The sequence below is a fragment of the Fringilla coelebs genome (assembly GCF_963513975.1).
Source record: "Fringilla coelebs genome assembly, chromosome: 15".
In the NCBI taxonomy this organism is placed as follows: domain Eukaryota; kingdom Metazoa; phylum Chordata; class Aves; order Passeriformes; family Fringillidae; genus Fringilla; species Fringilla coelebs.
The window spans coordinates 13,645,366-13,658,266 of NC_140041.1; positions in this window are offsets into that span (position 1 = coordinate 13,645,366).

Genomic DNA, 12,901 nt, shown 5'->3' on the forward strand with positions numbered 1-12,901 from the left:
CAGGTGCTGAGAAAAACAGCTGCAATCTATCAGTTCTGGAACTTAGTAGATCAGGATGATGCACATTCCCCAAGGGCTCATTTCTGTGTCCCCAAAAACAACCCAACCCCACGCACACACTGGCAGGTCTGCTCAGGGAGGGAGATCACCAGTGGGATGTCAGTGCTGGTGAAACTCGTGCCCCACTGAGGGAGTGGCTGGTGGAGGTTTGGGCTGTGGAGCAGGTTTTGTTTCCAAATCTATTGCAATTACATTAAATGGCTCATAAGTGGTTTTAAAAGCTCAACAACTAAGCATTTTATGTGGGCTTGATAGGCTTCATTGCTTTCTCCGTTATCTTTTACGTGATCCCTCCAGACTGGAGAAATCTCAGGTGGCATTCAGTAACACTGCCCTGAAAAGCTGAGCATGGCATTAGGGACGTGGTCACCCTGGGAGCGTTGGAGTGTGTCTGGGACTGCCCAGCAGGAGACATTTTCCATGTCCCCATCTGCAGGGTCAGTCTTTAGCTCCCCGCTCCCACCCCTGCCTCAGAGGACCTTGCACATCCCTTCCCCCAGCAGTTCTCCCATGGGTATTTCTCAGGTGGACAAAGATCATTCACACCAGACACTCTCCTTCCACGGCTTAGTTCTCACCATGTCTTGTTTTTCCACCAAAACCTGGCTAGTGGCTAAAAACACAAAGACTGCCACCACGGAGGCTTCGCCAGTTTTGCCTGCAGTTTACCCCTCAAGAAGGGCACGTTCCTGGCTCGTGAGCCATGAAATTAGAGTGATTTTAGCTACCACAGCCAACATTGCAGCAAAGTGCACAATAACCTGTTTGTGTGGCTCAGCCTGGGAGCAGCAGCCCTTTGCCAGGGGCAGCTGCTGTCAGGTGAGGAGCGCAGCATCCTTCATCACCCCAGCCAGTTCCTGTGGGAGACGCCAGGCTGTTCACCTGGGACCTGCCTCATTCTTTCCCTCACCTCCTGATTCACTCCACAACCATGTGTGGGCTCTCCAGTGCCTCACAAGCAGAGCAGACGTGCTGCTGCTTTGCGTAATACACTTTAAAATCAATCAACCACGACACACGAGGCCATGGCAAACCAGGCTTCATTAGCACCAGTGTGCAAGAACATTTTGTTTTCTTCAATCTGTCCAGAGCTGAGCTGGTTCAGAACTCCGAATGCTTTCTCTTGTCACTGCCCTGTTTGTGCTGACTCAGTACATAACTGGAAAGGAAAAAAAAAAGGCTTTAAATGCTTAATGCTAACCATTCTGCTGGCCAGATGAAAACTTCACGTGTTGCATAACCCAGGACAGATCACACTGTGTGTAGGAACTATTTGCAAAGCTAAACAGGATTTTAATTTTTTTTTTTTCAGTTTAGAGGTGGGAAATATCCCAGGGTCAGTCCTGGGTGAAGAGTTCCAGGTGTTACTGCAGCTCCTCCTCTGGCTCCCAGCCACACGTCCACTTGTGCTTCAGCTCCAGCACAGCCTCATTAATGTGGTCCAGACTGCTGACAGCCCAGCATCGGGATCAGGGATTGCACACCAGCTGTGTTTGCTCATTTTCAGTGCATAAATATTTGTTGCAAGCATTGACACTTGTTTTTGACACATTAGGGTTTAAGGTGTGGCTCTGAGGTGACAGCTCCTTCCCAGGGTTACCTTTTTTTGTTCAGAGAGACTTTTGTTTGCCTGTGTGCTCCTCAGGGTGTCTTCAAAGGCACCACAAGCACTTGTAAACAGGAACATGCACCCTGAATGTCATGACCCCTTTTCCACACTGCTATCCCTGCTCTACCCACCAGCTTCCTCCAGCACCATCAGACCTGAAAATCCTGTTGCACAGGGGTGAGACAAGTTCTGCCATTTCTAAACCCACACAAGGAGGAAAGCCTCAGAATCCCGGCCGAGGAGGGGGAGTGTTGCTACAAAAAGGGCCACGCTGGGCTCACAGTGGCGTGTCCAAGTGCCAGGCAGCCTGCTGGGTGATCAGGCAGAGAGCACACTTGTGCCCCAGCAGTGCTGCACCTGGATCCTGGCTGTCTGCAAGCCTCAAGAGTTGGCCTAAGGAATTATTTTTACACCTCAGGACGTGCCTGCAACATGCAGGGAGTTATTTGCATCATCCCCCTTCCCCCCCAGCCCAGCCCAAAGCTGTCAACAAACACATCAGCTTCCTGGAATTTTTTCTTTCTTTCTTTACATCATAGTATTTCTAGATCCAGGATGTTATTCAACCACCAGGTTTCCCCATTTGCTACATGTGGTTCAGAGCCTTTCCTGGGAAGTGGAGCAAAAGGAAATGGGAGCAGGTGGTGTGGGAGACTCTTTGTCCTGAGCTCATCTTTTATAACCTGCATCTTTGCTCTCAGGTCTCTGTGTGCAGTTTGGGGAGCTGCTGCTGGTTTTCTCTGGGCAGAGGCAGGCAGATTGCCACAGTGCCCCGTGAGGTTTGGGATTCCAGTTCTGCTCTGTGCTGACCAGGCACCGGGCAGGAAGCAATCATATAAATTACATGGTATGGTTCCCTAGTCCTAAAACTCTGCTGCTTAAGTGCTCAGAGGGGTCCTGACTCTCAGTACAGAGGATCAGATGTAAACAGGGTCAGGGAATTAAGAAAACTTTCGTATTTTTTCCTTCTGACTCATGCAGGCTTTGCCTGAGGCAGCATCATTCCTAGAGAAATGAGTTGACTTTCACATGGACTGGTGGGACAGAGAGCTGCAAAGGAGCATTATCTCATTGTTCATGTAACCAGGCTCATGCCTGAACTCCTGGAAACTGGAGAGGCACAGCGGGAGAGCCCAGATTCATATCTGGCTCCTTTTAGTCTCTTGAGCCAAACATCTTGGCAAAGAGGTTGGCAGAACATTATCAGTCAGCCTTGGAAGCAAGTCCCACATAAAATAGATGGAGATGTCTTTTTCCACAGCATGGGCAGTCATGTACAAACTACCTACCCCGAGGAGAGAATACAAAACCAGATCAGAGCTGTCCCCATTGTCCTGGGGGGAAGCCCTGGGATGGGTGGCAAGACCATGGGCTGTGGAGCAAGGTGCTGTAAGCTTGCCTTGATGACTTGCAATTGTTTTATTGGTATTTTTATTGAAGCTGAAGATCCTCCATCTATAGGAGTTCCCAAGGAGGAGCCCAAAGTCAGTAGGGTTTGTTCAGCACCACCTAAGCCATGGATAACGTAACAAAGTGACTAAAGGAGGAAAAGTCATAACAAGACAACTCCCTAAGGACACCCTCTACATTGCAGCAAGGTCCACCACTTCCAAAAAGATTGGTGTCCAGAGGGAGCTGCATCCCAGTGGGCCAGACCTGGAGGTCACACCACCCTCTTCATCTTCTGGCTGGGGAGAGCAGGTTTGTAATGAGCCTTTGCTGCAGGGTCAGACAGAAGCTGCCCACTTGACAAGCTGCTCTGTGTCCCTGTGCCTGACCTGTGGCCGGGGTGGCACCGTGGTGACCCATCTCTGCAGCTGGGGACTCGCCAGCTGCCCTGCCCCACTCTCTCCTCAGCTCTCTGGCCTTGGCTCCGTGCCTCAGCAAGAAGCGAGTACGTGCTGCCTCCCTCATTTCTTCCTTTTCCCTCTTTCCTGTGCAGCTCCCAGCCACCTGGCAGAGATGCCGGCAGGGCTGGCGGGCACCCAGCGCTCCAGAGGAGGCTGCCAGTGGCAGAGGGTGGGCTCTGCAGCTGGCACAGCCTGCTCTGCAGGGATGCCTCGGGGCTCTCAGGCCAGATCCAGGGGCTGACTGCCTCATCCCTTATCCTGGTCCTTATTCCTTCAGCTCCAGCATCTCCACCACCCCTGTGTGTCCTTGGTGAGGACAAAGAGCTCCTGCAAAGCCAGTGGCTCCATTCCATCCAAAAGCTGTGTCTGACCGTGGGGAGAAGGAAGCGCCTGGAAGTCTCGGGGAGAAATGCAGAGGGCTCTCAGGGTCTCCCTGCAGTTTCCCTTCCCCTCAGCCAGACAGAATGAAGCCCTGAACACACCCTGGGCTGGATTTCAGGCAGGATGAGCAGGGCTGTGTCTCTCCCACAGTTATAAATAGCTGCCTGTGGGCCCCTGGCCTGTTCGCAGCAGTGGTGGCCTGGGCAGAGCTTTCTGCTCAAGGAGCAGACAAATATTTCTGTCTGTGCCTTTTTGTTCCACAGGCTGGCTGGCCTCCACCTCTGCTGCACTTTGAACAGCAGGTGAATCATGTTTGGGTAAGCCCGTCACCAGCTCCTCCTTTCATAACGCACAGACGTCACGGCTTTTAAAGAGGTCAGGCTGTTAGTGCTCGGAACATTTGTCACCCAGAAACCTGTCCTGGTGAATCTGCCAGAGCAAATTGAAGGTTTTCCTTCGCAAGAAGCCTGGCACCATTCCACTGTGGGTTTTAGGAAGCTATTGCATTAAGGCTTGGGGAGTAAGGAGTCTGCCCTGCTCTTGTGAAAGACCAAATGCAGAATCCTAGAGAGGTTTGCAGGGGAGGGAAAGGTGCTGGGAAAGATGTGTATCCTTAGCATCAATTTTATGACAAGTAATCCCATGAATAAAGCTCTGCTATAACTTTTAGCTGCTAATTAACATAGCAAAGAGTCTTAGTTTACAGATACTCACAATGAAGGGATAAGTTGTAGAAGGATGCATCATAGAGAGGAGCAAGTCTGAGTGCTGTGCAGGAAGCAGGAGCAGGGATTTCACCTTCCAAAACAGCCGTCACTTGTATGACTCCAGTTCCATTTGAGTTTTGCTTTTCTTTTTATTCAGCTCAAAAATAGAAGAGTGGTTTCATAGGAAACCTCTGCCCAGCACTCTGCAGAGATTAGCAGATCATAAGCAGGGCTGCAGGAATCAGCTTTTCTGGGAAAGTGAGGATTTTTAACTGTTCCCATTTTTTAGTGGAATGAAAAAGCAGCTTGAAATTTTCCATGAAGAAGGTCACTTGGGAACAGAGGAAAGATTTCTTTTTGATCTCTACCTTAGAGAGCCTTGTTTCCCTAATAGGACACTTTATATAATAAAGCCCCTAGATGCAAGATGAAAAGTCTCATCACAATATAAAGGCCCAACCTTTCTGTTCTGAAATTTTTGGCATTTATAGAAAAATGCCTTTATCTGGGGGCATCTCTGCATGAAGCAGTATAGGAAACAATTCTTTCTCCACATCTAAACTCTCTTGGCATCTCTGCTGCTATGAGGCCCCAGACAGCCACGTGCTGTGCAGGATCCCTGCAGGCACCCCCAGATGCTGTGAGCGGGGGCAGCACAACCCCTCCTGCTCCCCAAAGACCAGCCAAAGTTATTATATAAATTTGTGTAAACAAGACTTGCTTAAGTAACTCCACGGCTGCCAGTTCCTCTTGCTGGTCTTTTCCTACTCCGCCCCTGCAGAGCCTGGTGTGATGGGCATTTGGCCCAGCTCTGTGCTCCATGCTCCTCTCCCAGCCAGCTGGAGACACAGCAGCTCCAGGGAGCCCCTGGTTGAACCTTGAGGATGCTTCAAGCAGAAGAGGTGGTTAAAACACGTGGGTGAAGCCACAGCTCAGGCCCACAGAGCTCGGGCAGCTGCTGGCTGGCACGTCTGTGGGCAAACACTCATCCCAGCACACCGAGGTCATGCTGGGGCACGTGTCCCTCAGCAGAGCTACTCAGCTGCTGGGACTGAAGGTCCTCAGCATCCCCAAAAGCCAGATGCTCCACCTGCCTTTTGTCTCCTGCACTGAGTGTTTTTAGAGCCATAATCCCTGTGGCACGAATGTGCTCTATGCCCATTCATGTCACCTGGCTTCAAGCCAGGGCCGAGATGCAGTGAGGAATTAGGGACACCAGGGAGCATGAAATGGTTTTCACTTCCACAACTTTTGGGCAAACTTGGCCGGTTCTGTGAAGGGAGGACAAGGGCACAGAGGGGAGAGAGCTACGTGCAGAGCACGGTGCTGAAGGCAGGATGGAGAAGCTTGGCTGCTGGAGGAGCCAGCTGGATGTTCACACAGCCAGTCCCTGGGTGTGTTTGGCTCTTTGCCCTTGTGCCACAGGGATCTGGCTGCACAAGCTGTATTGGCAGAGAGCTTGGTGCCGTGGCCTGAAGCAGGGACTGTAAAACACGAGCAGCAGCAGGTAGACTTCACCTGGCTTGGTGCTCACCATCACCCAGCACTGCAGGGAGTGCCCAGCGCTGGCCCTGGGCACGGGAAGATGCTCAGATTTGGGGCAGTGTGAGGATGTGGCTGTGGGGTCAGCTGCAGACAGACATTTGCAGGCTCCCATTTTGGGAGCTGGAGCATAAGGCACAGAGGACAACTTCAGGGCTTTTAGATTAAATACCTGACAGCTGGAAAGCAGAATCCCACTCCCATGAGATGCAGCACCTCTCAGTTCCATCTGAGCATCTATGGGCAGGCTGCACCTCAGAGTCTGGCACACCATGCTTGAAAGGTTTCCAACCTTTATCTTGAAAAGCAAAGGCAGGACCTCTCCTTTTCATGTCCAAACACAGAATTTATTCCAAGATATTCCCATCCTTTAGTAGCATGGCCTGAGGGGACTGTAAAATTCTGCAACTCCATCTACTATTTGGAAGTAGTTTGTGTCTTGTGCAAGAGTCCTGTGTGCTTGCACAGAGGGAAAAATAAAATATGTAAAATAACCCCACACAGGATTATTTTACATTAATGCACCCAAGGGTTCATGAAGCAATAAGGCAGTCAAAATCAATCCTTTCCTGCTGAAGCCAAACCAGCTCACTGAAACCCAGCTTAGCTTTTGGGGTTGTTTGTTTTTCCCATCTTCATATTTTCCCTTTAATCCTTGTGCTGGATAATTAAGACAGCATTCCTCAGCATCTTTCCTGCTGTTTGTTGTGCTTATACAAGAGCTGGCTGCATTTGTTCCACAGAAAGAACATCCAAAGCCACATTCTGTGGTTTCAAGTACAATCCTCCACGGTGCTGACTTTTTAATCTTGGGTTTGCCTGAAATCTGCATTACTCAAGAAAATACTCATAAAAATAGACTCCTTAAGGGAAACAAACCAAGGCAGCAACACAGCAGGGAGAGCTTATGCTCAAGTTTGCATTGAAGTTTTTATTGATGGTGAGACTTCTGGGCATGTCCTAATACCGCCGGCAGCAGCAGTGGGTCGGGCTGCTGGCCCTGTGTCCCCCTCTGAGGTCCCTTTTGCTGCTGCCTGGACCCTGCCAGCATCCAGGGCTCCCGGAGCACTCCCTGCTCCCGGTGCACTCCCTGTCCCCGGAGCGCTCCTTGATCCTGGAGTGCTTCCTGTCCTTAGTGCTCTCCCTGTCCCCAGTGCTCTCTCCCCGTCCCCGATGCTCTCCCTGTCCCCGGTGCCCTTTCCCTGTCCCCTATCCTCTCCCCATCCCCGGTGCTCTCCCCGTGCCCGGTGCTTTTCCTGTCCCCGGTGCTCTCTCCCTGTCCCCAATGCTCTCTCCCCGTCCCCGATGCTCTCCCTGTCCCCGGTGCTCTCTCCCTGTCCCCGGTGCTCTCTCCCTGTCCCCAATACTCTCTCCCTGTCCCCGGTGCTCTCTCCCTGTCCCCAATGCTCTCTCCCTGTCCCCGGTGCTCTCTCCCTGTCCCCGGTGCTCTCTCCCTGTCCCCAATGCTCTCCCCCTGTCCCCAGTGCTCTTCCCCTGTCCCCTATCCTCTCCCTGTCCCCGATGCTCTCCCCCTGTCCCCTATCCTCTCCCTGTTTCCGATGCTCTCCCTGCCCCCGGTGCGCTACGGGAGCCTTACAAAACAGCCCAGCAGTTATGAAACCCGTGGCCCCGCTGCCAGACGTCTCATTCCCGGTAGATGGCGGTGCCAGCTCATTTTTCCTAATTTTCCCACTTGTTTTTTTCCTGGCGCCGCGCCCGATGCCAGCCCTCGGCGGCTGCGGCGGGGCTGGGGATGGATGAACAGGAGCGGCCCCTGCGCTGGGGTCAGCGCGGCAAAAAGAGAGAGGTTTGTCGGCTTCTTCCCGCCTATAACTGCTTTTCGTTTGTTTTTAAAAAATTTGAAATCAGTTTTAACAGCTCAGCACAGCTCCAGGCGTCTGTCCCTGCTCACGCTGCTCCATCGCACCACAAACAGCGTGGAGGGCACAGGGAGATGGTGATGCCAGATCTGGAGGGGCTCTGCAGAGCCAGGCTGACAGAGCCCACAGAGCCCCTGCATTTCTCTCCAGACTCTGTCACGGTCTTGTACAAAACCTGCTCGCCCAGGTCCCCCTCCCCACCTATCACTGCCTTTCCTTGAGTGCATCCTTTTGAAGGGGGACAGATAGCACTGGGTAGGCAGTGTGACTGGGTGAATGAATAGCATTTCTCTTTGAAGATCACAATATCTTTATTTGGCTAACAGCGGCCCAGTTGCTCTCCAGCCCAATCTGCCATTTCCATCTCCACCTCCTCGGCATGCCCAGGGCGTGCACCGCTGCTCCAGCACGGAAAGACTAATCCTTGTCTTCCTTCTCATCATCCTTGGCAATGCCTTGGTCCTGGGGCAAGAATAAAAGGGACAGCATGTGAGGGGAGTGCTGAGTGTCCCATCCCAGGTATTTGGGAGCATCCACACTGGGGTTTGTAGGTGCAAACCCCACAGAGCTGGGCTGAGGTTACCTCCTCCGAGTCACTGTCAGAGCTGCTGCTGCTCCTGTCCTCTTCCCCATCTCCCTGCTGGGGTGAAGAGAAAGGGAAAAGCATCACTGGGAACCCTGAGAGTTCAGAGTCAGGAGTCACAGAGATGTCTGGTCCTGTGGGTATCTAGAGCCAGGCTTGGCAGCACTGGTGCTGCTGTGGAACCACTGTGACCGTGGCAGCACAGAGCTCCCCAGAGCCAAGAGCAAGGGTTGCACAGTGTGTGCAGTGCAGGCAGCACCACTGTCCACACCAGCATCCCATTTGGAGAGAAAAAGGAGGGAGGTCTAAGTAGGAATGCTGGGAGCAAAGAGACAGCTGTCTCTCAGTGGAAAAGCCATGGACACTGTGATTTTTAGGCTGTGGGCAGCATAGCTCCATCTACTGCAGGTGTGGGTTTGCCATGGGTCAGATGTGGCTTCCCTTTTCAGCCAGGATGTGAATGGCTCTGCAGAAAACTCCATCATTCCCCTACCTTTTCTTCTTCCTTCTTCCTCCTCTTCTGCTTCTCCTTCTCTTTTTCTCCCTCAGTCTTTTCCTTCTCCTTTTCTTCCTTCTCTTTTTTGTCCTCCTCTTTCTCCTTCTCTTCCCGTCCAAACCCTGCAGCAGGGCACAGAGGAAGGTTCATTGCCAGCGTGCAGCTCCCAGCACACACAAACCCTGTAGCTGCCCCTGGGCCCACACCAAGCACTCACATTTCAGGATTGTCGACATTTCACCAAAGCCAAAGAGCTCTGGGGCACGAGACAGTCACACCTGGGGAACAGAGAGGACCTGAAGGAGCAACGAGAGAGTGGAGGAAGGTGAGTTTTTCAGGGATGAAAACGCCTCCCTGGAAGATTCAGGTTTTACAGAGGCCCTGTGTAATTCCTACCCCCCCAAAACAGCAGGAACAATCTGTGGATGACACAAAAACCAAAAGGACCAGACCTTGTGCCCACCCAGGCAGCCCCCTCTGCCTAGGAAAGCAGCAAGTGGGAAGGGATGGAGGCAGAGAAATCTCAGGATAAATGTGCAGGGAGATGACATAACCCCTCACCATGAGCAGGTGCAAATTACAGAAGTATTTCAAATTGAATGAGGAAGAAACAATAAAGAGCAGGTGTGGGGGCTCCTAGAAATCCCCAGCAGAAAGGACATCTTCCCTGAGGGACAGGGTGGTGGCAGAGAGGGAGATGGAGACAGCAGCAAGCAGAGAAGAAGCCAAGAGCAAGGGTAAGAATACTCCCAAGCATTGATTAGGTGCTTCAAAGGTGACAGATGAAAAGAAAGCAAAGGAAAAAGCTTGGTTAAAAATAGGAGGCCCAAACAAAGCCTAAGAAATAGCCTGGGCAGGTCAAACCCTCCCTCTCACACACAAACAGGGCAGCAGGGGTGAGGGGATCAGGTCCTTTCTGCTCACTGGGAAGAGCAGATCCACCCCTGTGGCAGCAGGTAATTAGGAAATAGTTTCTCACCTAGCCAGTGTTGGAGGGAGGCAGAATATTAATGCTTCCTTTTAATGGTTTTTAGCCACAAAATGACATCATCTGGTTGGTGTTATTGGCCCTTTTGAAGGAGCCGGTTGCAGCCTCTGAGCCGATAACATCGATTTGTATTTTCTAGGCAGCTTTTTAAACCCCCAGGATGCTGCAGGGGAGCAGGAAGCAGCAGGGTTTGGGGTGGCACAGGGGGAGAGGGAGTTTGGATGGGAAGGAAAGAAGAAGTGTGGGAAGTGACTGATAGAAGATGTAATCAGTGCAAAGTTAAAATCTAATTAATAATGAACAGCAATCTAATTCATCTCCGTAATTAAGAAGTGCAACTACTAATTGAAAATAATCACACTTTAATCTGAAATCATTAAAAATAATCAAACATTAACAAAAGAAAAGGCAGCCCTGGGAAGGGATAGAAGGGGGTGCAGGAAGGCTGCCCCATGGCTCCCATGGTGCACCCAGCCCCAAATCCATGAGGATTCAGCTGCCTTGAGCCTCCACTGCCAGAGGGGAGCAGTCAGGGAAGGCACAGATGGATACAGATAGGGAAGGCACAGAGGTGGCGTCGAGCTTTGCACTAGGAGATGGACAGCCAGACCACAGTCCAGCAGCCAGGGCTGGGAAGGGACGGCTCCACCCCAACACATGCCAAGAAATGCCTCTGGGGGGGTTAAAGCCCTTTAATCCCCCCTGCACTGCTACCTCCTTCCCTGGGGATCAACCCTGCTGATTTCCAAGACATGGGTGGGCTCTGCAAGCCCTTTCTGGGGGTGCCACCCAGCCCTGGCGTGGGTGCAGCCCCTGCTGTAGGTGCTGCCTCCGTGGGTGCTGCCTCCACACCAACCCTCAGCTTTTCCCCTTCCATCCCACCCCGGACCAGCAGATCTGGTTTTGCCTGTTCCTCTGGAGCCTCACATTTCACACAGGCAGGTTTGCCTGCCCCAGATGAGCTGGTTTCCTAAAGCCCAGGCAGAAAAACCAGCAAAACCCAGAGAGCAGCTGATGGTCCCCATGGAGCAGCTGCAATTGTCCACGGCCAAGCTGGGCATGAGGTGCAGCTGGATCAGACCTCTGACTAGCAGAGCAAACCTGTGTATCCACACCCTGCTAGGAGAAGCCTGAGTGGCCTTACCCCTCCCCAGGCACAAGCAGCTCACAGTGAGCCCACTCCCATCTCAGCCAGGGGACCCACAAAGCTCAGGCCCCCCATTGCCATCCCCAAAACAATGGAGCACGAGCTGCCCCAGGGGTGCTCCTGCTGCTCCCTCATTCACCCACTGTCCTGCTCTGCTTCCCCAGCCTGTAAAACACTCAGGGGAGTCTGTCAATTCCCTGCATGGCATAAGGGAGAAAGGGAAGGGCCTTACCTGGAGCTGAAAAAGAAGTGATCTCCTGGATGCCTGGCTGGCAGCGGCCAGGGCTCCGGGTATTTGTGTGTTGCGGTCTCCTCCCCAGTCCCACTTTTGGAGCAGAAAAACTGGCTCTGCCATCCGTCATGGACAGCACATGACACCGGAAACGTGACCAGTCCCACTGGTACCCACACCAGGCATTGCCTGCAGCACAGGCAGGAGCACAAAGACCTTTTGCAAGCAAGTCAGGGCAGCTCTGGAGGCTGCAGACATCCATGGGAACCAGGCCTGGGTCCAGGGGAGCACTGGGGACTAGTCTGGGAATGTGCTATGGTCAGGAACCTGCTGGAAGGACAGAAAAGGGGCTTTGGGGGGATGCCTGCTGGGGGTGGGAGGTGTCAGGCAGCTCCAGGAGATCTAGGCAAGGCTGGACCAGGCAGAGCTCAGCACTCCCAGCTCCCTCCAAAGCTTGTCCTTGCTGCTGGCTTTCACTCCAACATATCATTAAGTAAATACCTGTCAGCAGAGAGCAGTTACCAGCACGTCTAAACACTTGCATAACGTGCCTTCCCTCTAATGCAATGCCCTCATTTCTAACAGCGCCAGTAAGGGATAATAACAGTAACAATAGTGTCAGAAAGGGCTCGTGTACCCAGCTAATTTGTTTTCCCCGCCTAATAAAAGGAATTAGCTCTCCTGTAAGATTTGTCCCATTTAACATCTTCAACTCTACAACAAAGCTGCTCCCACAATCATTTGACTTTCATTTACAGTAATTGCAGGGTGTGTGGAGCCCCCTCCAACAGAGTGAAGCTAACTCTGGGTAACCCATGCAGGGAGCAAGCAGCTCTGCAGGAGTCACTTGTCCCAAAAAGCTGGCTATTTCTGCCCCAGACCTGCTCCACCACAGCCTGCACTGGCCCCAAACCCAGAGCAAGAGTCCCATTGGCAGGTTTAGGTCAGAAATGAGGGATGAGTTTTGATGTCCAGGGCAGATAAACCCTGGAGCAGCTCAGCCAAGCTGGTGTCAGAGTCTCTGTTGCTGCCCAGTTTACAATCAGTAGCTCTGGTCTCTTACAGAGAGGCTTCAGCTCACACACAAATCACTCAGGCAACTCCTGCTGCCAGCATGTGGTCTTGGGATAAGCACTGGCAGCAATCCCATCTGTGCCAGCATGGCACAGCTGCCAGGGAATTTGGGATGATGGAGATGGGCACATGGAGCACCCTGAAAACAGATCCAGGGAGTTGGGATCTGTTTGGTGTTGGGACCAGCACAGGAATCAGACCCACACCTCTGAGCAGCTCCTGCCACCTTAGGAGGATCCTCCCCCAAAAATACCAAACTCAAACTTATTTTTAACTGGTGACCACATTGCTCACTCCCTGCCAGCCCCAGCTGGGCTCTGATGCACCCAGAGCACCAGTGCATGGTAACCTC